The sequence below is a fragment of the Loxodonta africana genome, chromosome 15 (assembly GCF_030014295.1).
Source record: "Loxodonta africana isolate mLoxAfr1 chromosome 15, mLoxAfr1.hap2, whole genome shotgun sequence".
Classification (NCBI taxonomy): Eukaryota; Metazoa; Chordata; class Mammalia; order Proboscidea; family Elephantidae; genus Loxodonta; species Loxodonta africana.
This window is the reverse complement of record NC_087356.1, coordinates 3,639,486-3,667,484: the sequence shown is the minus strand read 5'-3', so window position 1 is coordinate 3,667,484 and position 27,999 is coordinate 3,639,486. Positions and strand designations below refer to the sequence as shown.

General features: G+C 47.8%; 1 protein-coding gene across 9 annotated transcripts in view; it reads right to left on the bottom strand.

The window, feature by feature from the left end:
- INPP4A (inositol polyphosphate-4-phosphatase type I A) overlaps positions 1-27,999 on the bottom strand; it is a 171,692-nt gene that overhangs the window by 119,722 nt on the left and 23,971 nt on the right. For 6 of the 9 annotated variants that reach the window (XR_010317889.1, XR_010317888.1, XR_010317887.1 and 3 more), the window contains exon 1: positions 72-27,771. The exons of 2 other annotated variants lie outside the window; for them this stretch is intronic. The gene's annotated coding sequence lies outside the window, so the exon portion shown is untranslated. Of the gene's footprint in view, positions 1-71; positions 27,773-27,999 lie in introns of those variants that run through there. One more of the 9 variants, XM_064268438.1, reaches the window with a different exon arrangement.

Genomic DNA, 27,999 nt, shown 5'->3' with positions numbered 1-27,999 from the left:
ATACTGGGTGGTTATCCACCACCACTGTTTCAGAGGGAAAAACAGGGAGGAAATAAAAATCCAACCCAAACCTGGCATTTCTGGGATGACTGCTGACACGCGATCCTGGCCCCATGGATGGTGGCACATGAACCCGATACCACCGCACCCCTCCGGCAAGTCAACACCGACGCTTTGATGGCTTCTGTTGCCAGAATAGTCATTAAAAAGATCTGAAGAAGGGCAGAGTGAAGACCATCTCCAAAATAGCCTTTTCATTTGTAATTATCTTTCAGGCTGGCACTTTTATAATACTGAGTAGGACTGCTTTCCCACTTCCTCGGGGGGCAGAACTTGGCAGTAACGCTGGTGGGCATCAAGAAAAAACAGATGCCACATTAGACGTGCCTTGCTGGTTACAGCTTGCATCCTCCCATCTACACGGCTCACTGAAGAAGTATCTGAGCTGGTGGGAAAGCAGGCTCCCCTCCCCTTCTGCTTGCAGAGGATGAAATACCCCGAGGCTGAGAGAAACGGAAGGCTCTCTCCGCCCCACCCCAACATCAGATCTGCTGAGGGTGGAGGAGGACTGTGGTCACTTTCCTGTCAGTCACTGCTCAGGGTGACCTTTCAACATCTGAAACCCAGGGTCAGAGAGGAAAAAGTGGCTGGTTCCGGGTCACAAAGCAGATAGCAGCAGAGCCGGGAAACCACAACCCCAGACTGTAAAGCCCCCAGGTTCTCCCTCTCTCCACAGCTGCTCTCTTTATCACCTCCAGGAGAGCTCTGACTAGAACATTTAAAATGTGCCTTTGAAAAAAGACGCAGAATAAAGTGGAACCGGCTGAGGGCTCTACCCAGAGAAGGCTAATCAAATTTACTTCCAAGTGGGATTAAAAAAAAAAGTCAAACTGCAATACTTAGCTTTTACCATTACAATAAAAACTTCTTGAAGGTGCCAAGGACACAGACTTCTTTGAAGTTACATAAAATCACCAAGCTTTCATATAAGGTCTTCTATTTGCAAAAAGAGAACGAGGATGTGGGTAATGTGAAGGGAAACAGTCTCTCCCTCCATGGCCAAATTTCACCAGATGACGTTTCTTTACAGGGGAGCCTTGTAAAGGAAGTACAGAGCAAAACAGTGCCCCATGCTGCAAAAATGTTCTTCATTCGTAACAACTTAAAAATAACGTCTGTCTACATAAAGAGATACGTGTACTCTTCCACGTATAAGAATTACTCTTTTCAACTCAGCACAACCTGAAGAATTTTAACACTTTCTGAAAGGCGGGTCTGCTAACAACACATTCTCTCAGGATTTTTTTTTTTTTTTTCCATATCTGGCAATGTCTTATTTCACCTTCATTTTTTAAAGACAGTCTTGCTGGATATAACCTACTTAGTTGACAGTTATTTTTTTCTTTCAGGGCTTTAAATATGCCATCCCACTACCTTCTGATCCCCACTGTTTCTAATGAAAAGTCAGCTGTTAATCTTCCTGGGCCCCCCCCCTCAACCCCGTGATAAGTCACTTTTCTCTTGCTGCTTTCAGGATCTTCCCTTTGTCTTTGACTTTCAACGTTTTTACTAGGATATATTTGGCTGTGGTCTCTGCATTTATTCTATGTGAAGTCAGTGTGCTTCCTGCATGTGTAATGTTTTTCATCAAATTTGGGAAGTTTCCCGTCATTGTTTTTTTCCTCTCTCTAACTCTCTACACATACACACATATGGGGGGGTCCCCCCCTTTTTCTGAAGCTCTTATTGTTATCGTTAGGTGTCATCAACAAGTTGGTTCCCACTCGTGACCCTGCGTACAACAGAATGAAACACTGTCCAGTCCTGCTTTTACTGCACATTTGTTATTAAGTGCATATGTGTAAGATGCACTGGAATTTAGCCTCTGCACTTAATATCATCCCATACTTCTCTGAGGCTCTGTTTGTTTTTCTTCATTCTTTTTTCCTTCCATCTTTTCTTCAGGTTACATAATCTCTATCACCCTATACTGAAGTTCACTAACTCTTCTGCAAAGTCTATGACTGTGGCCCCCTAGTGAATTTTCATGAGTTACTGTACTTTTCAACTTCATAATTTTGATTTGGCTTTTTTTTTCAATCATTTCTCTTTATTGATATTCTACATTTGATGAACTTTTTCATCATGCTTGTTTTTACTTCCTTAAGCATGATTTTCTCTGAATATGTTTATAACAGCTGCTTTGAAGTCTTTTTTAAATCCAGAGATTTTCCCAAGCAATTTCTGTTGCCTGATTTCCCCCCCCTTGACATAGTTTTCTATGAATTGCATGTCTTCTAATTTTTTGTTGAAAACTGGATATTTTAGATAATGCAATGCAGCAACTCTGGGTACTCAGTCCCTTCCCCCTTTTCCAGAGCTTGTTATTGTTTCCTTATTTATTTTTTTCAGTGACTTAGCTGGACTAGTTTAGTCAAGTCTATTTTCCCCTGCGGTGTGCAGCATCTGATGGTGCTCCTCAGAGGACATGGCCTTGAGGATAAGCACATTCTCCCTGGTGTGTCGATGGTTTTAGCACAGCTTCCTTTGACTATCTTTCCGACTTCTCTGTTATCTCCCTCTCATTTACACCCACTGGTAGACTCCACTGCTTGTTTCTGACAATGCTCTGGGGCATAAATTGCTCCACAGCCTAATCCAATTAAGTCCAGGCCTCTTTGCAGGGACAGTATTTGAGGTCAGTGTTTGAGAGCTGTCATGACTTCAAGGGGACTCTTCTTAGCTGTCTCTTCCCCTTGTTTTGTCTGATAAGCTAGCTGGCCTAAGGTTTCTCCTATTGCTCTCATGGTGCTATCATCCTCCCACTAACACTTTTCCACCAAAATCTCCATTGTTTTTGAGAGCATCCTTAGGGTTCAACATCCACACTCTCTGTTATAAACTCAGTTCCTTTGGGGACAGCTTCAGGGCTCTCTGTTCTCGTGGTCTCTCTCCTCTTTGGCAAAGTCTCTGAGCCACTGCTCTACAGCTGGGGGTGGAGACAGTGGCCTGCTTCCCTCAGAGTAGCACCTCTGCGTTAAAAGCAGGGTCATGGAGGGTTGGTTACTTCACCTTGCCTCTCCTGGGATGAGACCTCCACCCTATTAGCAAGTTGTTATGACAACCCCAGTAATCTCAGCCTGGGGTAGAGCCTCTCCCCCATGAGTAGGGGCTGGCTGCATTCCCCTAGAATTTAGCCTCTGCAGCATGGAACTAGGAGCCCTGGTGGTGCAGTGGTTAAAGGGTTCAGCTGCTAATCAAAAGGTCAGTGGTTTGAACCCACCAGCTGCTCCACGGAGAAAGATGTAAAGATTGACAGTCTTGGAAACCCTATGGGGCAGTTCTACTCTGTATTGTAGAGTCACTATGAGTCAGAATCAACTCAACAGCAGTGGTTTGGTTTTTGATTTAACATGGAATGGGGGAGCGTTGATGAGAAATGCTGACAACATGCCTCTCCTGGGGAGATACCGAAGCCCTTGGTGAGAACCAGGAGGATAGGGAACCCCATCTTTTTGGCCATGCCCACTTGGAGAACAGTTACCATCATCCTGTGCTGGGCAGGGAGATGGAGGAAGAGGGAGAGAAGGAGCAGGTCTTGGCTCAAGTGGCACAAACTCTCACTGTTCTTACTGAAATCTAGTAGATTTTCTTGAGTAGATGTTTCACTTGCTGTATGCCCTTAGGACAATTCCCAGAGACTTTAACTGGTTGTTTTTTTGTTTGTTTTTTAGTAATTTTCACCAAGTATCATCTCACTGAACAGCAGTCCACAGAGCTCCTAATGCAACCATTCCAGAAGTAGATTACAGTAAGATTATTTTTAATTTTTAATAATCAACAAATTATTATACACAAGGTTCTTTCCAGTCTAATACTCCATGTTAGGAAAGCTGGCATTAACCAGCAGAATGTGAACTCTCTGCACTTCACCCCAGCAGGAACTAAGCCATGTCTTCAAAAATATATTATTTTTATTAAAAAATAACCGTCACCCAGACATATATCCTGACTAGCAAGTAATTTATAAAATGTGAGAAGGTTTCAACACGCATGAGAGAAGTGTGATCACAGATCATGAGGAGGTTAGAGTAAGCAGACCAGGCACACATGTCCTCCGTAAATAAATCTCCCTCAAGGAGCCCCTCTATACATAGGGGCCTCACTTCATTCTGGGCCACTCCACTGAGAAGGCCAAAATGGTTCCAATTAACATCCAAAAGAAGTATGGTACGTACCCCCACCCTAAACACAAGTTGGCTCAGGTAACCAGGTATGGGGGGAGGGGAGTCACTAGTACATTCCTGTAAGTCACCAGGTGCCACCCACTCCCCAAGGACAGTAGAAGGTGCTCTCAGAATCCAAACTAAAGAAGTGACTGGGAACGTGAACACACCAACCAACCACCTAAACCAGATGGGCGGTGAGCCAGGGGTACCTTGGGCTGAGGATCCAGGATCAGCCATTGTCCTAGAACTTCAGGGAAGAGACTGGAGACATGAGCTACAATACCAACTCTACCACAAAGGACTAGGCTAGACCCTGGAACCCTGCCAGCCTCAGACTCCTCATCCATAAACAGGGATCCTTATAATCAAAGTACAGAGTCCGTATTTAAGATGTGTTGTCGTTGTTAGTCACCACCCAGTCAGGTCTGACTCACGGCGACCTTATGTATAACCCACTGCCTTCAAGTCGATTCCGACTCATAGCAACCCTACAGGACAGAGTAGAATGGCCCCATAGGTTCCCAAGGAGTGGCTAGTGGATTCGAATTGCCAACCTCTTGGTTAGGAGCTGAGCTCTTAACCACTGAGCCACCAGGGCTCCTTAGGTATAACAGAAGGAAATAATGCCCAGTCCTGCTCCGCCTTCATGATCGTTGGTATGTTTGGACCCACTGTTACGGCTACTGTGTCAATCCATTTCCATGAGGACAAACTACAGCTGTTGTATCTCTGTAATTCTGAAATGGGGCTCTGGCTGAGCTGTTTCCTATAAGCATCCCTCTGGCTATCAAACCAATGCCAGAAGGTCCAAGGGTTAAACTTGCCTGTACAGGTGCCTGCCTGGACCTCCCCAGGGACACAACTGTCCTCACCTTCACAAACACACCACACCCGTCATCCCTGAAGGGTCTCCAGATTCCGGCCCACATATCCCTCTGAGGTCTCCTCCCAGCCAGCCGAGGAAGATGTGAACAAGTGATAAAGGGCCTCATGTCAGAGACGGCAGATCAGTAGGGCCAACTCCTTCAGGCAACGTGAGATGTCCCAGAAGGCAAATCTCTGGCATCTGCTTCTGGCCAGTGAGCTATGACTTGAGGACAATTTATAAAAAGCAATCCACATTAGAAGAACATTGTTCTAAAATGTATTATACTTGTATCAGATTTTTTAGGGCTATTCGGAACAAGAGATCACACCACACAGTTAAAACAGAGTAGATCAATCCTGTTCCTGAGTTGTGTGCCTAGGACTTACTTCCCTGGGGCTCCATTTCCCGTCCCGATATGGGGAAGAACAGGCTGCTTGCCGTCATCACCACTGATTTCCCTCATCTGTGAATGCCGACTCAGGCACCTGACTGTCCTACAGGAGTGCCTTCTCCTGGGATGCACAAGCTGCTGGTTTCCGTCTCCAGTGGACTTGATTTGCTGTTCCTTTCCCGTTTCTACATCTGCTCACGAGGAAGGTTTCGATCTCTTTGCTTGCAATCAAGTTATCAGCTCTCAGCGTTCCCGTCGTCTGACTGGTACTGCTTCTCCCTGGCTGGGGTTGGGGGCTTAGAAACCAAGCGGTCCAAGTGAGGGTGTACATGAGTGTCTGCAAATGTTTTAAAGAGACTGAGCAACCACTAAGTGGCTGCTAACCGAAAGGCTGGTGGTTTTAACCCACCCAGAGGCTCCGTGTGAGAAAGACCTGGCTGGTGATCTGCTCCCATGAAGATTACAGCCTAGAAAAGCATATGGGGCAGGTCTACTCTGTCACATGGGGTGCCTATGAGTCAAAATCAACTCCACGGCACCTAACAACACTGCCCACTGAATGAGGGCCTGTGGGGCTCAAGAGCACTCGGTTTATTTTCTACTTGCCCGCTCCCCCGACACCCAGCCCCAGCACCCCAGGTCCCTGGGGACTCCTCACAGAGACCTCGTGCGTTGGGGCGACAGGATCAGGGAGCAAAGCACCTTCAGGGAGGTGGCTGCTGAAACAGAAAGTTACCCCAAACTTAGAAAAATCCACCATCTGACCGCATTACTACCCACAATGTGAAAAGCCCCCAGAGGTACACAAACTCCCCCGCCCACCTCTTTTGGAAATACGATTGTTTTGTGGGTCTCAGCTGCAGTAAGACACAGCCGGAACTTATTGTTCCTGCTCATGTCTGTCTGACCCAGTTTGAGTTCCGATTTTTTTTTCCTCCAACATAAAGAAATGCTACCTCATTTTATTTTTCTTCACTGTAACTTTTTAAATTAAAAGCAAATATTAAAATGCTTCTTTTCTTTGGAAAGTTTTATTTTGTTTTCTAGGCAGAAAGAATCCACATATCGTAAAATAATAATTTTGGAAAACAAACAGAAAAATCCCTATGGACTGCGTGGTACCTGAAGGAGCGAACGTCCAAACTCCAGCTGTTACTTGGCCAGAAGCAGGCACAATCTGTCCAGCCCTCAGCTAGGTGCTGCCACCGACAGGGACAGCAAGGGCAGGTCTAGATTCCTGCAGTGATGGCGGTTGTAGGGCGAGCTGATGCGCAGGCCTGCTCCGAACAGAGTAAGACAGGGAAGAGAGCAACCCCACGGGGACGACAAAGGGGTCAGGACTGAACCAGATCCCAAATGCCTCCAGAAGTACCTCATATTTCAACCAGCGAGGCATGAAACTCCCTCACCTGAAACCCCAAGCTCCACCTCCATGTTAACTGTGACACCACGGGCACAGGGACCAGGACACCTCTGTGAGGCCCAACTGAGGAGACCATCCGGGATGTACAGCTCCTCTCACACGGACATCTGCATCTGCACGCCTGGACCCCTGCCCCAGAGCCAGGTGCTGTGTCTGAGCCACCTCCTCTTCCGCTCTTTTTAGAGACTCGTGTGTGATAAGCAGCATGGTCAGAAGGGAAACCAGGAGAAAAACCCCGCTTTTCACGCAGAGATTCTCAAATTCTTGGGAGTGGCAACCCTGCTCTGTTTCCAGCCTGCTCCAGCCCGCTCCAGCCCCAGCCTTCTCTGTCCCAGCAAATGGCACCAGCATTCTCCAGGTGACTCGTGCCAAAAACTTGGAGTCTTCCTTGCTTTCTCCCTACCCCCACTCACTATCTAACGCATCAACAAGTCCTACTGACATACCCAGAACTGGGGCACTTCTTGACACTGCCAGACTATCACTCTGGTCACAGCCACCCCATCTGAAGAAGCTACAAGGAGCTCTGGGTAGACACGGTCACCCTGTCCACCTCAGTCCACAGACACATGGTCCTATGAAGATGCTCAGTCTACGTGGGAGGAACAAAGAAGGCAGTCAGAATCTTGCAGTGGCCTGGGGGAGGATACACGAACCCTGCATGAAATATCCTACTATTCAAGAACAACTGAGACAAAACCACTACAGACACCCCACTGCATCTCCTTCCTAGGAGCAAATTACACACCCACAATCATGAGGTGGGAAGTGCATTCCTGAGCTCAGTTTCTTGCTGGAGGGGAGGGGGACTGCTATGCCAAGAATAGGGCCAAATTGCCCCTCAGGATGGGAGTGTTCAAGGAGATTAGCAGTAGGAAGGTTCCAGCACTGCGTCCAGAATCTTGAGTTAAAAGCACTTAAACTGCTTGGTATCAATGGTGTCAATAGACGGTGTGTAAATGACATCTCCCATGTGGTACTTTAGTGTCCTGGCACCCCATCTGAGGCATGACTGGCAGTATCTCTCTTTCCCAACATAGTGGGCAATACAGGGACAGGTTAAGCCTAGTTCTCGGTGTGTGCCTCCACTCTCTGGCACTTTGCCAATCTAAGCCACTCAAGCCATCCAGGAGCTGATGACCACATCCCTCTTACCTCAGCCTGAATGACTACTGAGGCCCAATCTAACATTTCCAAGTCTACTAGCCATCTCCCCTGGACCTCATGCACCCACTGAAGCTTGAAACCACATTCCCTTCAGAACTAGCTTCTTCTGAGTTCTCTCTTTTCAGAGTACCACCATTTTTGGGAGCTCAGACATATTGTCACTTTTTTCTTTATCAACCCTCCTCAGACTGTTCTGTCCCTAAGTTCTGTCCCTCTTCCTTTGCAACTTCTCTGCTTCCATCACCCTCTTTTCTCTAGTCCCACTAAAACCCCACATAGGGCTAAGGCAACAGGCTACAACATCATTTACACACACACACACACAGAGGCATGTGCACACGTCAGACAAGAGTCCAAAGTCTTTAACTTGCGGTACTGGCTTCTACAACCCTAGGAAAGCTGTCTGGCCATCTAGTCCTTCTCTTCTCTTACAGCTTCCACGTTATGATCTCCATAGCACTCCCTACTCCACCCTAACTATCCTGCCAGAGTCAGATCAAACCCAATCTTAGTCCTTTTCCTGAGCCCCAGCCTCAAGTAACCCCTCCTTCCAGGGAACGCTTGTTGTGCTTCCTATCTACATAGCTCATCACGTGTTTAAAACTTTTCTTCCATCAGGCTCTTAGGTTAGATCTTATTCCTTTTAACCAAGGTCCACTTCAGGACTCAAAGAGCAGTGAGCAGGAATCAATCATTCAAGACTTATTCACTGTGTCTCTACCAAGAGCCAGGAAGAGGGCTCATGATTTCAGAATAAGAGTGAGACTCTGTGAATAAAGGTATCACCCTGTAGAGACAACTTCAGGATGAAGTACATTCTGAAGTATGTTTGTAACTACAAAATTGTGTCTGTAGAGCCCAAAGGCATTCGACTGTGTGGATCAGAACAAATTATGGATAACATTGTGAAGAATGGGAATTCCAGAATACTTAGTTGTGCTCATGAGGAACCTGTAAATAGACCAAGAGGCAGCTGTTCAAACAGAACGAGGGGATATTGTGTGGCTTAAAATCAGGAAAGATGTGTGTCAGGGTTGTACCCTTTCGCCATACTTATTCACTTTGTGTGCTGAACAAATAATCTTAGAAGCTGGACTACATGGAGAAGAAAACAGCATCAGCACTGGAGGAAGACTCATTAATACCCTACACTATGCAGATGACACAACCTTGCTTGCTGAAAGTGAAGAAGACTTGAAGCACTTACTGATGAAGATCAAAGACCACAGCCTTCAGTATGGATTACACCTCAACATAAAGAAAACAAAAATCTCACAACTGGACCAATGAGCAACATCATGGTCAACGGAGAAAAGACTGGAGTTGTCAAGGGTTCCATCTTACTTGATCCACAATCAACGCCCATGGAAGCAGTCAAGAAACCAAATTTCCCACTGAATTGAGCAAATCAGCTGCAAAAGACCTCTTTAAAGTGTTAATTAAAAAGCAAAGATGTCACTCTGAGGACTAAGGTGTACCCCACCCAAGCCATGGTATTTTCAATTGCTTCATACACATGAGAAAGGTAGACAATGAATAAGGAAGACTGAAGAATTGACACCTTTGTATTACGGTATTGGTGAGGAATACTGGCTATAACCGTGAACAGCCAGAAAAACGAACAAATCTTCTTGGAAGAAGTACAGCCAGGATGCTCCTTAGAAGTGAGGATGGCAAGACTTGGTCTTCCCTGTTTTGGACATGTTATCAGGAGGGACCTGTCCCTGGAGAAGTACATCATGCTTGGCAAAGTACAGGGTCAGTGAAAAAGAGGAAGATCCTTGATAAGATGTCCTGACACCGTGGCTGCAACAATGGGCTCAAGCATAACAACCATTGTGAGGATGGCACAGGACCCGACAGTGTTTCATTCTGCTGCACACAGAGTCACTATGAGTCGGAATCAACTCGACGGCCCCTAACAACAACAACAGAGCCCGAGTAGGGTAGGGGGCAGAGGTGGTAAACAGGCAGGGATTTGCAGTTATTTCCTAATGCTACTGCTACTTAGATGTTTTGCTTTCTTCAGTTGATTACGTAGAAATCAAAACTAAAATAACTTCAGCCACTCCGTGCCCAGCTCTTGGTTTCCAATGCCGTTCTCCAGTAAAAGGAAGGAGGGTTCTTTGGAGAAATGGCTGATTCTAGGGCTGGTACAGGAAAATACACAAGATGAGCCTGGAGCATCTCAGAGTCCTGAAATAAGGAAGTGCTCAGAAAATAAATCAGAAAACTCCACGATATGGTACATCAGAGGAACTACTGAAAGAGCTCCCGATGGCCAAAGCTGGAACATTCTGGCTTTGAACAACACAAGAAATAACCTAATATTGGATCATAAACCAAAGTATAAAATTAATATTCACGATTCCATAATGACATAAATAAATGATTGAATAAATAAGTGGGGGAGAAGAGAAAAATCTTCCATACATAAGAATTCCAAATAATTTATGTAGAGTCCTCTCTCCTCAAAGAGGTGAAAACTGCTGCCCCTTACACCTGGACTGTGCCTGGTGATTTCCTTCCAAAGAGAACAGTATGGAACGGGAAAAAGTAACTTTACAGTGCAGAAAGCTGACAGACACTACCTCAGCCAAGTGGTCAAGGATAACGACATCAGTAGTACGTCATGGTGACAGTGTGTACTCCTGATAGGATGTGATAAGAAGGGCATTTCTCTCTGTGGTCTTCATCCTTAAAACCCGTAACCCCAATCTAATCATGAGAAAAACGTTAGACAAATGGAAATTGAAGGGCATTCTACAAATACCTGAACGTATTTTTCAAAACTCTCAAGGTCATCAAAAAACAAAGAAAGTGAGAAATCCCACAACCCAGAGGAGCCTGGGGAGACACGATGACTAAATGGAATGTGAGACTGGATCCTAGATGGGATTCTGGGACAGAAAAAGAGCATCAGGTACAAACTGAGGGAATCTGGAAAAAATATGAACTTTAATTAATACCAGTGTATCAACATTGGTTCCTTAGTGTGACTAATGTACCACAAGGTACTATGGCAATGTAAGACAATAGGGGAAGCTGAATGTGGGATACACAAAAAAGCTCTTACTATCTGCAACTTTTCTAAAACTAGTCAAAAATAAAAATCCAAATTTAACCCAAGAAAATTGAGCGGTAATAACCCTATTAGGATAAATTTATTTAGACTCAAAAATAAACCCACAGTAGAAACAAAGTCAATCCTTGGCAATGAAAATTACTTTTAAACCAAAGAGAGTGCCAAAGACTTTTCACAAAGTGCCATCTGTAACCAGCATGTAACTCCCAAATGTACTGGCCAACTTTTGTATAGGAGCCACAGTTTTCCTAATGATCCCATCTGATTAATTACTGTGAGCCCTTTTCTGGTCTTTTTTTTCCCCCCTTGGGTATGAGTCCGTAAACCGATGGACAATAATAGGAAAATAGGAATATACTGCTCCAAAGAATGTTTTCCTATTTACTCTATTTGGATGATACGCACACCTGTGGTTCTCAAACTCTGCCACCCATTTTAGAATCAGCGATCGAGTTTTCAGAACTCCCGGTTCCCAGGCTGCACCCCATGCCAGTTAAATCAGTGTCTCCTAGTTAGGGTCCAGGGATCAGCAGTTGTTTTTGTTTTTTTTCAGGTTTACTGTGATACAATTCACATGGCACACAAATCATTTACTGTACAATTCAATAGCTTTTAGTATATTCGCAGAGTTGCGCAACCACGACCACAGTTAATATTAGAATATTTTCAACAACCCAAAAGGAAACCCCTATGTCATGGGTTGAATTATGTCCCCCCAAAAATGTGTATATCTGTTTGGTAAGGCCATGATTCCCAGTATTCTGCACTTGTCCTCCATTTTGTGATTGTAATTTTATGTTGAGAGGCTTAGGGTGGAATTGTAACACCACCCTTACTCAGGTCACCTCCCTGATCCAGTGTAAAGGGAGTTTCCCAGGGGTGTGACCTGCACCACCTTTTCTCTCTCAAGAGAGGAAAGGAAAAGGAAGCAAGCAGAGAGTTGGGGACCTCATACCAGCAAGAAAGAAGCACTGGGAGCAGAGTGCGTCCTTTAAACCCTGGGTTCCCGCACAGAGAAGCTCCTAGTCTAGGGGAAGATTGATGAGAAAGACCTTCCTCCAGAGCCGACAGTCAGAAAGGCTTCCATGGGAGCTGACACCCTGAATTTGGACTTTTAGCCTATGTTACTGTGAGAAAATAAACTTCTCTTTGTTAAAGCCAAAAAAAATAAAAAATAAAAATTCATTAAAAAAAAAAATACTTAGCTTGAATCAGCCAGGCTTCCCTTTCCGTGAGAGCAGAGATGGTAACTCGTGCTTCATCTCCTCTCAGAACTTGGCTACATCTGGTCTCCGCAGGAGCCAATCGATGTACACTTATGGGCTGGTGTGTGCTTTCAAGCGCGCCCTTACCTGCCTCCGGCCACTGACTGAGGTCACTGGTGCAAACACCCCAGCTCAGGGCATACTGACTCTTCTCACCTCAGCTCCCTCTGGGCTGTGGCCATCAGAAGTAGAGCAACCAGATGTGTGAGAAGCACTTGGACTCTGCAGAGTCTTCCGTCTTGCCCTTTAGGCAACTAGCCTTCTAAGAATTTACTTCTAACCCTAGGCTCCTTCTGATGTAAACCATCTGCAGAAAACCAGCCCCATAATCTACAAGCTCTTTGATCTGGACCTGTTTTCCCTACCCCAAACCGTACCACCTCTGTGCAACTCTGAGGAGCTCTGGCCTGGCTGACCCAGGTCTCTTCCTCTGGCTCACCCAAATCCGGGTTTCCACACCTTTTTAGGCCGTTGAGATGCACCAGTGCTCAGGGGCAATGAGAAAGACAAGGGAAAATCAGAGGGTTTCATCTTTCACGAGACAACCAAGACCAAGAAAAGAAGAGGGACAAGAAAAAAAGCAAAAGGAGCGTGAAATCAAGAGAATAGAAGCCAAGGTTTTTCAAACTTCTTAGACTCTCAGGGCCCTGGAAAACATTCGCAGCATCTCTGATGCTTCACAAAGCATCAATGGGATTATATCTGATTCTAAGAGAACCATGTAAGAGTACCCACGTTGTATGTGCATTTCTATAGAACTCAGCCTAATTTATTGAGACTCTAGAAAAAAATACAAAAAAGGTAGGAAGTGTATGTGTCAAGTGAAGGAGCCCAGCCCCCAAAATAAATCAGTCAACATGAACACCCATGAGGGTACCAGCAGCATCTTAAAATTGTGGGCAGGGGCCCTACAGAGAGCGGAGCCCCACTGGGTGGGACTGTGACAAATCCCCCACCAACAGTGTGATTCAAAACTTTGAAACAGTCCTGTTTCTAATAAGCTAACCTCCCCATCAGGAGTCTCTATCCACTGACTTTAAGCAGTGAAGAGGAGTGGCTGGAAACAACAGTAACCCTTTTAATGAAACTTAAATGACATTTATGGAAGAAAAGGAATATTTAATTTAGGTACTTATCAAACAGCATGTTTTAGTACTTTAGACAAGATGTTTCCAACAGATTTCTATTTTCTCAGCTACAGATTTATTTCGAGATGAGTATTCTCTTATAGTAATGAGATGCTAGATTAACCATTCAGGGGATGGTGAATGGAAGAAGTTCCAAAAGGTCTCATTTAAAAATCAAAATACTTTCAAATTAAGAAAATACTCACACCCTGAAATCAACAAAGTAAAGCAACCCTGCATCTGGGTTCTCACCACCAGAAAGTTACCGTAACAGTGGTCCCCAAGCAAGAAGGGGCCCAACAGGTCAGAGGTACAACCACAACATGTAATGGCCTTGGAACCAAGCCATCCCAAGTTTGACCTCTGGTGCTTTAACAGAACCTAACCATAGAGTTTTCCAAAGACAATAAACACAGAGATTTTAAAAAGAAAAATTATTACCACTGTTCCATTATGGCAGATTTGGAAAATACAGGGGGAAACAACAAATCAACAACTGTTGCCGCCCGAGTCGACTCTGACTCCTGGCGACCCCATGTGCATCAGAGCGGAACTGTGCTTCACAGGGTTTTCAATGGCTGGGTTTTCAGAAGGAGACCATCAGGTCCCCACATACGATCACGCCTTCACCAAAGCCAGTTCTTCTTCTATGCGTATTTTGCACAGTTCTGATCAGTGAGGACAAAAGAATTAGTATCCTGCTTCTTCACTTGAATCCTAGATTATAAACATTTTTCATGCTGCTTCCTGGCTGCATCATTATCATATTTTAAAGATTGCATCAACATCTTCGTGTACATGGATTTAAAAACAATTTAATCTAAAATATGTCTTACAAAGAAGGTAACAGGTGGTTATTTATTCAGCCCTTAAGCAGCCAAAGGCCTACAAAACAACAATGGCACCGTGTGCTCAGGATGCACTCGCTTAGCAGGAAGACTTGGACCTTTTAGTGGGATGAGGTGACAGCCACTTAGACCCTGGCAGTCCCACAAAGCTGATGCCGCATTTACTCTGCCACCGCCTGGGGCCCATTTGCTACGAGAGGCCAGCCACAATGAAAGGAAAGCCGCTGATGGGAAGACTGACGTCTCTGCTCTGGCAGGACCTCAGTGAGGATGCCCACTGCAGCATTCCTTATGCTATAAAATCTCTTACACCATAAACTAAGACTTCAGAGCAGCCTAAATGACTGTCAGGGAAACAGTGAGTTATGGTTCAGTCACATGACGGAATACTACGCAGACATTTGAAATGGGAGTCGCTAAATTTGTAACAACTTGACAAGTGAAAAGAAAAGATTCTGAGATCTGCCGATGTAGCTATACAGACGCACACACACGCAAACTGCAAAGGATTAGGAGAAAACATGAAAATGTTAACACGGGTTGCCTTTGAGGAGAGGAAAAATATGGACCACATTTTTCTTTTCTCCTACTGTTCATATTTTTTCTAAACTTTTCACGAAATGCATGCAGAAATATACCTGGAAAGACACACCCACACTAGGTTGTCTAGCACCTCCATGCCCAGTTATAGGTCTCTGTTACACCTTCCCACCTCGCTCCTGCGGCTAATTCCTCTGCTTCCCTGGAGATCGGCTTCCAGAGCCGGCCTCAAATATCTCAAGTCCTACCCACCCCCCAACTTCTTACAGTGCTCTGCACACACCTCCCCCATCACCCAGTCACACCAAATTGCCACGCCCCAGAATCTGGGCTCTGAGGGCAGGGCTGGGCCTGATCCTCCCGGTACCCGCAGGGCCTGGCACCCGAGCCCCCAGTGGGGCTCACAGACAGGGAGAGGGCCAGCCAAGAACCAGCTACACAGGAGGAGGGGGTGGGAGTTCAGAGCCTGGGAGCCAGGGGTGGACAACTTGGGGTGGGGTCTCAAGAATGACCACAAGGCCAGACTCGTCCCCACAGACACAGGAGTCGCCAGGAGATAACAGGAACTCAGAGATAGATGGCCAGTCCTCCCTGAAGACCAGGGTCACCTGGAGCCACAGAGGGCAGTCACAGGAGGTAGAAAGGATGGCACAGCCCTGGGTGAATGAGGAAGGGATGGCCAAGCCCACCCCCAGAAAGATGCAGGATGTGCACAGAGAAGACCCTACTGTTTCGAGGCCTCTGGCTTTCCCGGCACAGCCAGCCATGCTTCAGTTAAGATACAGAGGAAACAGTGTTGGCAAAGTGGGCATGGGGGCGGGGCTGGGATGGGGGTGTAAGACCATCTTTCAAGAAGGGAAAGGCAGAGCGGAGAGGAGGAGAAGACCTCTCAGGACTAAACACAAAGCACGGTCCGTGCGTTTGGCCCATCACGGGACCATGGCCCTCCACACAGCCGTGTCTCCCTGTCCAAGGGAGCGGAGCGGTGACAGGAAAGTGGGACAGCCCCTGGACAGGAAGAAGACAGGGAGCCCACGGGGGATGTTATGCTTAGGGCAGGACACACGAGCGATACAAAGATCAGGTGTTCAAAGCAGACACCGCAGGGACCCTCGGGGGCAGAGGGGACTTGTCCAAAGGAAGCAAACGCCACAGCGGAGGTCATCTGAACTGTGGCAGGGGCGGGTCCCACGCCAGCCCCGGCACCCCACATGCACCAGTGCTGCAGGGCGGACAGGAGCAGGAGCCTGGGAGAGAGCACTCGCCACCCATCAGGAACCCACATGTCATCCCTGGGCCGCTGTGGACAGATGTGCAGCCAAGAACCTGCTTTCAAGAAATAGAGCTTTCTGACCACAAGCCTCACAAGACTGAAACTGAAAAGGAACACGTTGCGCTTGCTCCCCACCGCCTAGAACAAAATCTGTGAAGACGGATCTCAAAATACAAAATTTACATGGATGGAAACAATAAAAGCAAATTCAAGCAGCAGGAACCTCAGGCAGGGAGCGGGCGGTGGTGGAGACGTAGTTTCACTCTCATGGGTGATGAAAATGTCTCAGGCTGGGTGGGTGTTCACTGTACAGTCTACCCCCTTTCACGTGAAGTGTTGCCTGAAGTAGTTGGTGATTAATAAACTGATCCTTGAAAAATACCTGAAATAATGCCCAAACCAAACCCACTGCTGCTGAGTTGATTCCGGCTCACGGAGACCCCAGGTGTTAGAGAGCGGAACTGATCCACAGGCTTTCCTTGGCTGTGATCTTTACGGAAGGAGATTGCCAGGTCTTTCTTCCACAGCACCACTGAGTGCATCTGAACCACCAATCTTTAGGTTAGCAGTCGAGTGCAAGTGTTTGGAACACCCAAGGACCATGTGCAATGCCCAGCACGTGGCAAATGCCAACGAGCCAAGCTCTCACGGGTGAGTTCCCCATCTGCCCAGGACACCGAGAGAACCAAGAATCCTCCGAGGGGCTCCACCACGTGCCCTGCAGAAATGTAAGAAAAAGGCTTTATGCTCCAGCAGAGAGCAGGCCCTGTGAGCTACCCGGCAGCGGCCAGAGGGAACATAGCCTGCTGTCCAGGCTCCTGGGGCAGCTATACCTCCACAGCTGGTGGAGCAGCAGGTGGGCAGAGGCAGGAGGGCTGGCTGAATGATGAGCCCGCAGCTCCTGGCTGGAAGAAGCCAGCCTGAGGCAGGACTCCCTGGAGGCAGCTCCCAGCCCGGCCGAGCCGTTTGGCAGGCAGTTTTGAAGGCTTTGTGAGGACACAAGCATCCCTGGAGAGGCTTTCTAGGAAGACAGACACTGGTGTCCTGGGGTTAGAGGTGGAGTTAGAACCAGGTACAGCCTGAGGGAGAGGTGACACAAGCACCCTGGCAGGGAGACCCATGTAGGGGGATACCCGTGGTAGGGCACTAAGGACTCCAGACTCTGACTTGGGAAGCAGCTCAATGCAAGTCAGTCAACCAGGAATTCACAGAGCCTGGGCTAAGCTCAAGACTCTCTACAAGAGGCTAACTGCCCTGCAGGGAGAGGAGAGGGCAACACATTTGTTGTCTTCCTTTGCACCCAAAGTCAGTTTGCAGCTGTAACTCCTTCCAGAGAAGCTGGCAGAAGATAGATGTCTCTGTATTGATGTGCCCTGTGTCAGGTAGACAATCAACTAAGGACCACATCCCCACAACACGGTCTGTCCAAGTGGTTTGCAGCCATTCAACCGTACTGCCTGCGTCACAGAAACCTGGGCAGGCTGTGATGCAAACCATGCTTCCGGTTGACAAACAGCAGGTTTACAACACTGGCTCCTGGCGGCTGGGACAAGCTGGTTCAAACTAGTGATCCCCGCGTGGAGATGCCACCAACCAGGCTACCACCTACCTCTGGGGCCGCCACTGGCTAAACTGACATGGGATTGGCATAGCAAAACACCCAGGGCTCCTGGCGATTAAAACACCTTGCTCAATGCAATCCGCTGGGGTAACCTTGGGACCTCTCACACCAGCACACACCTCAGATTCTGTCCCCCCCCAGTACTGCCACCAGCCAGAGTGGTGACCGCAGTCCCCTCTCCATGGTCCTAGAATCAGAGGTGCTATCAACTAGACCTGGAGTGGTGCTAACAGTTAATGCACTCATTCGGCTGCTAACCAAAAGAATGGAGGTTCAAGTCCACCCAGAGGCGCCTCAGAAGAAATGTCAGGCGATCTACTTCTGAAAAATCAGCCACTGAAAACCCTCAACAGAACGACGTGTGGGCTACATTCCCGCTCAGGGACGCCGGAACTGAACACAGAGTCAGCTCAACAGGTGCAGACCAGAAGGTAGAGCACAGACAGCAGCACCCTTCTTAGCCCCATCCAGTTAAAAGCTACAGCTGCTAACCAAAACGTCAGCAGTTCGAACACACCAGCTGCTCCCTGGAAACCCTGTGAGGCAGTTCTACTCGGTCCTATAGCATCACTATGAGTAGGAACCCACTTGACAGCAGTGGGTTTCATCTACCTCACCCCTTCCCTACTCAGGCAGGTGGAAAAAAAAGGTACCCTCTTCATAATATGTTGGCAACCATCAAAGAGGCCAAAGGACCACCAAGGCTGGGTACAGAGTTGCTGTCAACAGTTAAGTCAGTTAACTCCGATTTCTGGGGTCTGGCTTCCTATGGCCTCCACATGTGGGCCCGGAGGAGAGCCTCTCAGCTAGACAGTAAGGAAGGTTCAGCCTTTTACACTCTGGAACCCCCGGGGCTCTCAGGCAAATGACCCGGTCCTCGAATCAGCAGACAAGTTGCCTACAAACGAAACTGAGCAAGCAGGAGTCCTCTTGGCTCTGACGCCATGAAGTGGCCCTTACCCAGAGCAGCTTGCTGGTCAGCGCCTCCCTGAGGCTGTTGCCTAGGTGGGAGGACACCACGCTTTAAACACAGTGTGGGTGAAAGAGAAAAAGGAAACACCCTCAGATTGAAAAGCACACTCTATTTTAGTTTTAAACACACATCTCTCTCACAGACAGCAGTGTCCAAAATAGCACCTCTCATTTTAGGGAGATCAAATGCAGCTCCAAAATGGGGCCACAAAACGGATCCAGAGTTTGGAAGATCAGGACAGCTTGATAACAGAAGGTGAGGGTTTGCAGGGATTGCAGACAGTATTTAACTCACCTCTGGTTCCAGCCTCATTTTAAAGACCAGGAGACTGAGGCCAAAATGGCTGCTCCAGACCCTCTTCAGTCAGTTTCTCTTCTCCACACTTGAGATTCGCGCCACACTCCTCTCCTCCTATGGCGAGGGCCAGGCCAGTGAGCGGAACCTCGGGCTCTCCTCCCTTTCCTAAGTGTGGTCAGCTGGGCAGAACATACACTCCTCAATGAAGGGCGCAGAGGAGTGGGTGGCCTGAGAACGCCTCTGCTCGCCAGACCCTGCTAAACTAGGGGCTGAACGGGACAGTCACTAACCGAGCAGCTGTGACAACCACAGTCTTACTCTCTTACAAAGAGAAAACAGTTCCCACAGAACCAACAGGGTCACTTTCTGGAAATATGGGGCAGGGAAAAAGGGGATCACCAGCCACAATGACCCTGAAATCAAGGCTTCTGGTAATTCTCTGTTGTTGGGCTGTGGCTCCGGGAACACTGGATTCAGACAGAGAAAGGCTATGGTAAAGCTGGCACTAAGATCTGGAGACAGGGCCTGGAAGGGTCACTTGCTAAGACCTGGGGGGCTGGTGGGGGCATGGTTGCCCCAATCAAGAAGACCAGAATGCGGTCACCACACCTGCTCAGGAGAAAGGGCAGAGTGTGCCTGGGGCCGGCAGCTCAGGGAGCCAGGGTGGTGGACAGCGGGCAGCGGCGTGGCCTTCAAGTTAGGAGCACGAATTCTGAAGCCAGACTCTCTGTGCTGGAATCCTGGCTCTATCACTGTTATGGTTTGAACTATGTCCACCCCGCAAAATATGTGCTGTATATCCTAACCCCTGTACCTGTGGTTAAGGAGCCCTTGGTAGTACAGTGGTTAAGCGCTTGGTGGCTAACCAAATGTTGGTGGCTCGAACCTACCAGCCACCCTGCAGGAGAACCATGTGGCAGTCTGCTTTTATAAAGATTACAGCCTTGGAAACCCTATAGGGCAGTTCTACTCTGTCCTATAGGGTAGCTGTGAGTCTGAAGTATGAAGGCTCAATACGACAAAGCTATTCAGAATTGGTTTTAGCAAACTCCTGTCATCAAATCTTGATTACCTGTGGGTGGTCACCTGTGGGTGGTCACCTGTGGGCGGACTGAACATTTCAGGGACGAACCCTGGTAAGCAACGAGAAGGTAGCGCATTTGTAAGAGAAATGAGAACCACTATAACATGATACACTGATATCTGGAATCACTAGGAACCAAGGGTGACACGTAGAGACGCCAGCAGAGTCCTGTCCTTCCTCACCACAGGTAGTACTGCCCCCTTCTCGAGTCCCCAACCCCAGGTGAGGAAGAGGAGAGAAGGGAGCAGGCTGCTGAGCTCAACTCCTGCCCTGTCTGCGACACTTAAAGTGTAAAAACAATAGATTTGTAAAAGTTAAATGTGCTGCTGAATTTCACGTGTAGTTTTAACCAGATTTATACCTGGTCTCCTTTTCTGTCACCTGCCCTAGCTTCCTATTGCTGCCATAACAAACATACAGCAAACGGGGGGCTTTAAAGAACAGAAAATTATTGTCTCAACTTTTTGGGGACTAGATGCAAATCAGGACGCTGGCTCCAGGGAGGGTCCCTCCCTGGCAGTAGCCTGGACGTTCCTTGGCTCATAGATGGTGCCTCACGTGGTCTCTTCCGCCTGCATGTGTCTCTCTTCATGCCTGACTCTCTTTTGTAAGACACCACTCCTAAGGATCTGGGTTAGGACCCACTGTACTCTAGCAACCTGAAGCCCTGGTGGGACAGTGGTTAGGAGCTCGGCTGCTACCCAAAAAGTCGGCAGTTCAAATCCACCTACCACTCCTTGGAAACCCTATGGGGCAATTCCACTCTGTCCTACAGAATTGCTATGAGTCAGAACTAACTCGAAGGCGAAGACGACAGGTTTGGTTTTTTGGCATGGGTACTCTAGCATGACCTCATTAAAATAACAAAAGAAAACCTTTATTTCCAAACAGGGTCACCTTCACAGGTACAGGGGTTAGGAATTCAACCTATGTTTTGGGGGAACCCAATTCAATCCATAGTATTACCCATGATTTTGTTCCATCTTGAGGCTATCCTTGCTCTCCTATCTCATGTTATCATGGTTGGTCAAGAGCTGAGTTTAAAGAACTGGGAAAGAGAGATGACTTTGGTACTTTGAACACCAACCATAGGGTCTTAGGGGGCTCTATGTCCTGATGGCTCAATGGTTAAAGCGCTTAGCTGCTGAGAGGTTGGCAGTTTGAACCCGTTAGCCACTCTGTGGGAGAAAGATGGGGCAGTCTGCTTCTGTAAAGATTTACAGCCTTGGAAACCCTATGGGTAGTTCTACTCTGTCCTACAGGCTCTCTCTGAGTCTGAATCCACTTGACAGCAAGGAGTTTGTTTTCAGTTTTATGTAAAAAAATGTAAACCTGACAGGCTAATTCTCTGGCTGAAATCCCTTCTAAGGCTGTGTCAGCACCAATAGGACGCTGTCCAAGGCCTTCACCCAGCACACCTCCTGACCCGTCTATCTTCCTCTGCTTACTCAGGGTCACTTGCTGCTTCCTGAAGGCATCTCAAACACGCACTCTCCACGCCCTTGCTCAGGTGCCCCCTACGCCTGGAATGCCATTCCTGTTCTCATTGGCTGGACGATCCCTACCCATGCTTTACGACCAAGCTGAACAGCAAGTCCCCGGCAAAGCTTCCCCCACGTCCAGGCAGAAATCCACACCACCTGCTCTCCGTGGCACAGCCTTTTCTACTGTCATAAAGAAAAGCCCTTGACATACTGTAAACCCCCATCTCCCCTGAGCTCCTCAAGGGAAGGGACTAGGTCATCTCCATCTTTAACCAAGACTGCACACAATGCTGATCCACTGATTAAATGACAGAAGACATAAATTTTGTGTCCCCAGCCCCCCAGATGGGTTTGGTACCTAGGAAAAAATAATTTGGAAGTGATTTTTATAAACGATATAAAAGTGTTTGAAACAACAAGGTATGGCTACACAATAACGAGGCTGATTTGTTTTTGTAGCTTACTAGGCTAACGCTGACAGTAACGCGCAAAAGAGGCTGGAAAACCTCGGGGTGATGGCACCATGGCCAAGACAGGTCTACAGCCTCCAAGGACATCACAGTATACACGTAGGGGCCAGACCTGGGGTCAGGAGCCTGGCTCGAGTCTTGTCTGTCACTCACCAGCCAGGAGACCCTGCTGGTCACTGACTCACTCTGGCCACAGCATGATGTCTGTGGAGTGAACAGTCTTAGCCAGGGCTCATAGCGCCGCAGGGCTCTGCAGAGCACAGGTGAAAACTAGATCCCTTGGGTATTTCCAAGTTACAAAGCAAAACCAAAAACAAACACAACAACAAAACAAAACAAATATCCAACTTGAACTTTTTCGGAGGACAGCCTTTTGCAGATTAATTCTGCTTTAGAAAAAAAGCCTACCTTCTTAGGTGGCTGCCCAGCCTCACCGTGCACCCTGAGGGCACCGGGGCAGCCTTCACCTGCTGCACACTTCACCTGCTGCACATGGAGACCAAAACCCACAGGGCAGCAGATTGATCTCTAAGCACTAACAAGATGATGTTAGATACTATCGATACAAAAATGAGGAGCCCTGGTAGTGCAGAGGTTAAAATGCTCAGCTGCTAACCAAAAGGTCGGCAGTTCAAACCGACCAACGGTTAAAACGCTCAGCTGCTAACCATAAGGTCAGTGGTTCGAAACCAGCAGCCATTCCATGGGAGAAGGATGTGGCTGTCTGCTTCCGTAAAGATTTACTGCCTTAGAAACAACCCTGTGGGGCAGTTCTACTCTGTCCTATAGGGTTGCTATGAGTCGGAATCAACTTGATGGCAACGGGTTTGTTTTTTTTTTTGGTGGCATAGTGACCTCTTCCATACATGGTAGGGGGGCTCAAGAGGGTGCTAGCAGGTATCTGACGTTCATTCATTCAATTCATGTTTACTGAGTGCCTCCTTTGAGCTAGGCACTTTTAGGGGCTAGGAATAAGCAGTGAACTAAGGTGGGGTACCCCCACAGACTTCATGTTCCTGTGGTGGGGAAGAGATAATAAACAATAGGATAGTAATTATACAGTATGTTGGAAAGTGAAAAGTTTTCTGGGAAAAACAATTAAGCAGAGGAAGAGAGACGGAGAAAGCCAGGCTGGCGTGCAAGGCTTGCGATCTTAAACAGAGGTGCCAGGATGGGCCTAAGAAGGTGACATTTGGACAAAGACCCAAAGAGCTAGGAGACTGAATAAGCCACGTGGGCACGTGAGGGAGGAGATGCCAGGCAGAAGGACCAGCCTGGGCACACGCCGAGTTCGGTGTTAGCCAGGTCAGAGCACGGGAGGGCGTGAAAGGCAGGGCTTTGTGGCCTCTGCTTTACAAGTACAAGAAGCCTCCAGAAGGTTTCGGGCAGAGGAGTGACCTGGTCAGATTTATGCTTTGAAAAGCTCACACTGGCTGCTGCACTGGAAACAGACTGACCAGGGGCCTGGGCGTCAATGGCGAGACTAGGTGCTCAGAAGACAACGCAGTGAACAAGGCAAAAGGTGAAGAAGGTGCAAAGCAATGAAAGTGTATAACCACTGCCGTGGAGTCGATTCCGACTCATAGCGACGCTACGGGACAGAAGAGAGCTGCCCTGTAGGGTTTCTTAGGCTGTAATCTTTATGGAAGCAGACTGCCCTATCTTTCTCCCACAGAGCGTCTGGGGGGTTTGAATCACCAACCTTTAGGTTAGCAGCCAAGTGCTTTAACCACTACGCCACCAGGGCTCCCTGAAAAGTGTATTGGTCTGTACATATTCTGAAGACAGAGCCAACAGGAGCTCCTGGCAAAGCGGATGTAGGTGGCGAAAGAGTTGTCAAGGATGATCTCAAGGCTTTAACGTCTAAACAACAAAAGGAAAAGTGCAGTCATCTGCTGATGTGGGAAAGCAGGGCCAAATCTGTCATACAAGCACGAGTTTGACTTTAGAGACGTTAAGCTTGACATCTCTACTGCCAAGTAAGCAGTTGAGTATAAAGGTCTGGAATTCAGGGGAGAAGTTTGGCAAGAGAAACAGATTTAGGAGTTGTAAGCAAAGCGTGCAAATGGCTAACATCACCAACGAAGCAGAGCAGACCAAAGCAGAAGCCCGAGCACGGGGCCCTGGGACCTGGACGTAAGGTGGCAGGGAGCGAGGGAGAAACCAACAAAGGAACTATGAAGAAGCATCAAATGAGACAGGAGGGAAATGAGCGAGGGATCCTGGAAGCCAGGCCATGACCGTTTCAAGGATGAAGAGGGACAAATCATGGTGACAGGCCACCTATGCTGGTCACTGGGAAGGGGATGGGATGGAGCGCCCAAGAGGCTGGTCCAAGAGACACGGGCCACTCTCTGGTACCGGGAGGGAGGCAGGGTACACTCTACAGATGCTGGTGGAGGCTACAGAAATTCTCTCCAGATTGCTTGTTTTCTCAGTCAAAAGGAAGCAAGGCCGGCAGCAATGAGGGCTGCGCAGGGGTGAAGACAGGTGTTAGAGGTCTGAGGAGAAAGTGTGAAATAACAGCAAGGGTCAGCAAACTCTGGCCCAAGAGCCAGGTCTTGCTCACAGTTCGTTTTTATAAAGATGTATTGGAACGTGGCCACGCCCATTTATTCACAGTGTCCACGGCCACTGTTACCTACAGTAGAAGAGTAGTTACAACAGAGACTGTGCAGCCCGCAAAGCCTAGAATATTTACTATCAAGCCCTTTATGGAAAAAGTTGGCCGGCCCCTGGTCTAGGACAGTGGGCAGGTGAACTCCCTGGGAAAGGAAGTCTGACTACCGAACGATCCCAGCAGCACTCTCAAGCTCTGTGGTTAGGAGTTTAAAGGGACGCATCGGTGTGGTCGTATGTTCTTCTCTGGGCTTGTGCCCCTGCATTGAGAAGCAGCTATAACCACGACTGTGGTTCTGCCAGGTGATACTGTGAATGGAGAGGCGCCGGCGAGGTCATACGCCAGCGGCCCTTTCATGTCAGTAGTAACTAAGCTGCTATCGCCACAGAGAGCTGCCTTGGTGCCCAGCAAGTGCACTATACCTGGGTACATTCCTTCACTTAGTCTTCACAGCCTCTGAGGGACGGAAGGCAACTAAGGCTCAGCATTTCAGTGACTGGCTGAATATAGCTATGTTGTTTTTACTGTGTGCAGTCAATTCCCACTCAGTGACCCTATAGGACCGAGGAGAACTGCCCCATAGGGTTTCCTAAGCTGTAATCATTACGGAAGCAGATCTTTTCCCAGCGGAGCAGCTGGTGGGTTCGAACTGCCAAGCTTTTGGTTAGCAGCTGAGCACTTAACCACTGTGCCACACAGGCTCCTTTAGAGTCAGAATCAATCCAAAGGCCAATGGGTTTTGTGTTTTTGGTTATGTGGGGATTTAAAACAGGTTGGTTCAGTTCAGAAGCCCAAGTCTGGAACCCCTTAGGGCCCAGTGGCTCTCCACCTTGGCCACACATGAGAATCACCTAATGGATAAGATAACAAATGCCAAAGCCAGTCCCACCCCCAGAGGTTACTTTAACTGATCTGAGGAGTGGGGTCAGGAGCAGGAATCCACCTTTTTCAAAAGCCCCAGGGACTCACACTGAATGAGGACTCAGCACACAGACGTTCCCTGGGCCACTTCACTCACATGATCCCATTTAATTTCCACCACAGGCCCCCAGGTTGTTCTATCATCAATGTAAAGATGGGGAGAAGGGGGCTGCCAAGGTCACCCAGCCATGGTAAAACTGGGATTCACTCATTCAACAAACATGTCCTCAGCAAGGCACAGCCACAGTACCTGACCCCAAGGCTCCATTCTTTCAAAACGAATGCAATGACACAGGAAAATGGCAAGAATTATCTGTTTAGTGAGTGAATGTCCAGCAACATCACAACATAGCTCCTACCCCAAGGCCCAGGAGTACACAGAACCACAGCCACCCAATGGTCACTTGGCCCTTCCAAGCCTTGGCTTCCTCATCATGCCCAACATATGTAGGACAGTACCATCATAGGACTACAGTGAAGATGCGGGAGACTGAATAATGCCTCCCCGCCGCCCACCGCCAAAGATGTTCCCAGCCCTGGATCCTGTGAATGTTACCTTATATACCTTTCTTAACCAGGGGACATATAGCACCCATCTACATTTTCCACCTGTCTGGTTTATAGGGAAGCTGCTTTCCCAGTGACAGTATGTGCTGCCAGCAGCTGGGGACCTGAATAACTGTTTGAAACTGAAGAAAAAGGCACGTGTCGCCAATTCCTGTTTTTATTGGGTATTGTATGAGGTGGTGCATCCTGGAGGTGTGACCGTGCAGAACTTTTCCATCTAAGTACTGCTTTTGCTGGGTTCCAAAGGTTCTGCTGTGTTTCCATTTTCATTTGATTCCAGGAATTTTTTTTATTTCAGTTTTGATTTCTTCTATGACCCAATACTTCTTTTTAGTAGGGTTTATTATTTAGTTTCCATGTATTTATTCTTTTTTCCTTACTTTTCCTGCTGTTGACTTTAAGTTAAGAGTCTTGAGATGGGGAGATTATCTTGAATTATCCTTAACTGTCATTGTAAGTGGCGTAGTGGTTAAGTGCTATGGCTGGTGACCAAGAGGTCGGCGGTTCGAATCCTCCAGGCGCTCCTTGGAAACTCTATCGGGCAGTTCTACTCTGTCCTATAGGGTCGCTATGAGTCAGAATCAACTCAATGGCAGTAGGTTTGTGTTTTTCTTCGGTCATTATAAGAGGTGGGCGGGGGGGTTTCACATAGAAGAGAAGAAGCACATGTAACAGAAGCAGAGTCACAAAGATGCTACAGAGCTGGTTTTAAAGATGAAGGAGCGGGCCATGAGCCAAGGAATGCTGGTGGCCACCAGCAGCTGAAAAAGACAAGGAACGGATTCTCCCCTAGAGCCTCTGGAGAGAGTGGTGGTGGCGTTAGGTGCCATCAAGTTGATTCCGACTCAGAGTGACCCTATGTACAACAATATAAAACACTGGTCCTGTGTCATCCTCACAAACTATGTTTGAGCCCAGTGGTGCAGCCACCGTGTCAATCCATCTGGTTGAGGGTCTTCCTCCATTTCACTGACCCTGTCGACACCTTGATTTGGGCCCAGTTACACTTATCTCAGACTCGACTTCCAGAACTGCTGAGAATAAATCCCTGTTGTGCCACCATGTTTGTGGTAATTTGTCACGGCAGCCTTGGAGACTAATCAGGGGATGAAATGGGAAGTGAGTGTGAAGCAGTCAGCACTGTGCCTGGCACAGTAGGAACTCAAAAACTGTCAAACCACGAAGGACAGTTCCTCCCATCCTCCGCAAACCACCAAATAATTCTCGGCAGTCGTGGGAAGAGCTATAGCCTTACGCTGTAACAGCAAGATGTGTACGCTGCTTACAATTTTAAAAGCTCCTTTATGAATCTGTCTTGCTTGATTCAGTCCCAAAAGGAGAGCTCCCAAGACTGCCCGAAGGCTCTTAGCTTGTCCTATATAAATACAACTCTGCCACAGGCATTTGTCTTAAACGCCCAGTACAGTGAACTCAAAGACTTCCCAGAGCAACCTTTCCTGACGTTGTCTGGAGTAGACCCTCCTGATCCCAGGTGTAATGAGCTGTGATCATGGTCATCTTATCTTTAATAATTATAGCCACAAGCACTTCCCTCAGTCATAGACGCTGCTGCTGCAAAGCCGGGGGCGGGGGGGGGGTGGCCTGGGTTCCTACCTTAGGACTTGGCCCTGCCAGGGCCAACACAGAAGAAGGGCCAGGCTGAACAAGCAAGACTGTGTAGCTAAACTCCCTTTTAGCTTCTTTTCATGCAAACAGGCCCCCTCTCTTCTAAAGCCCCCCCTTTTT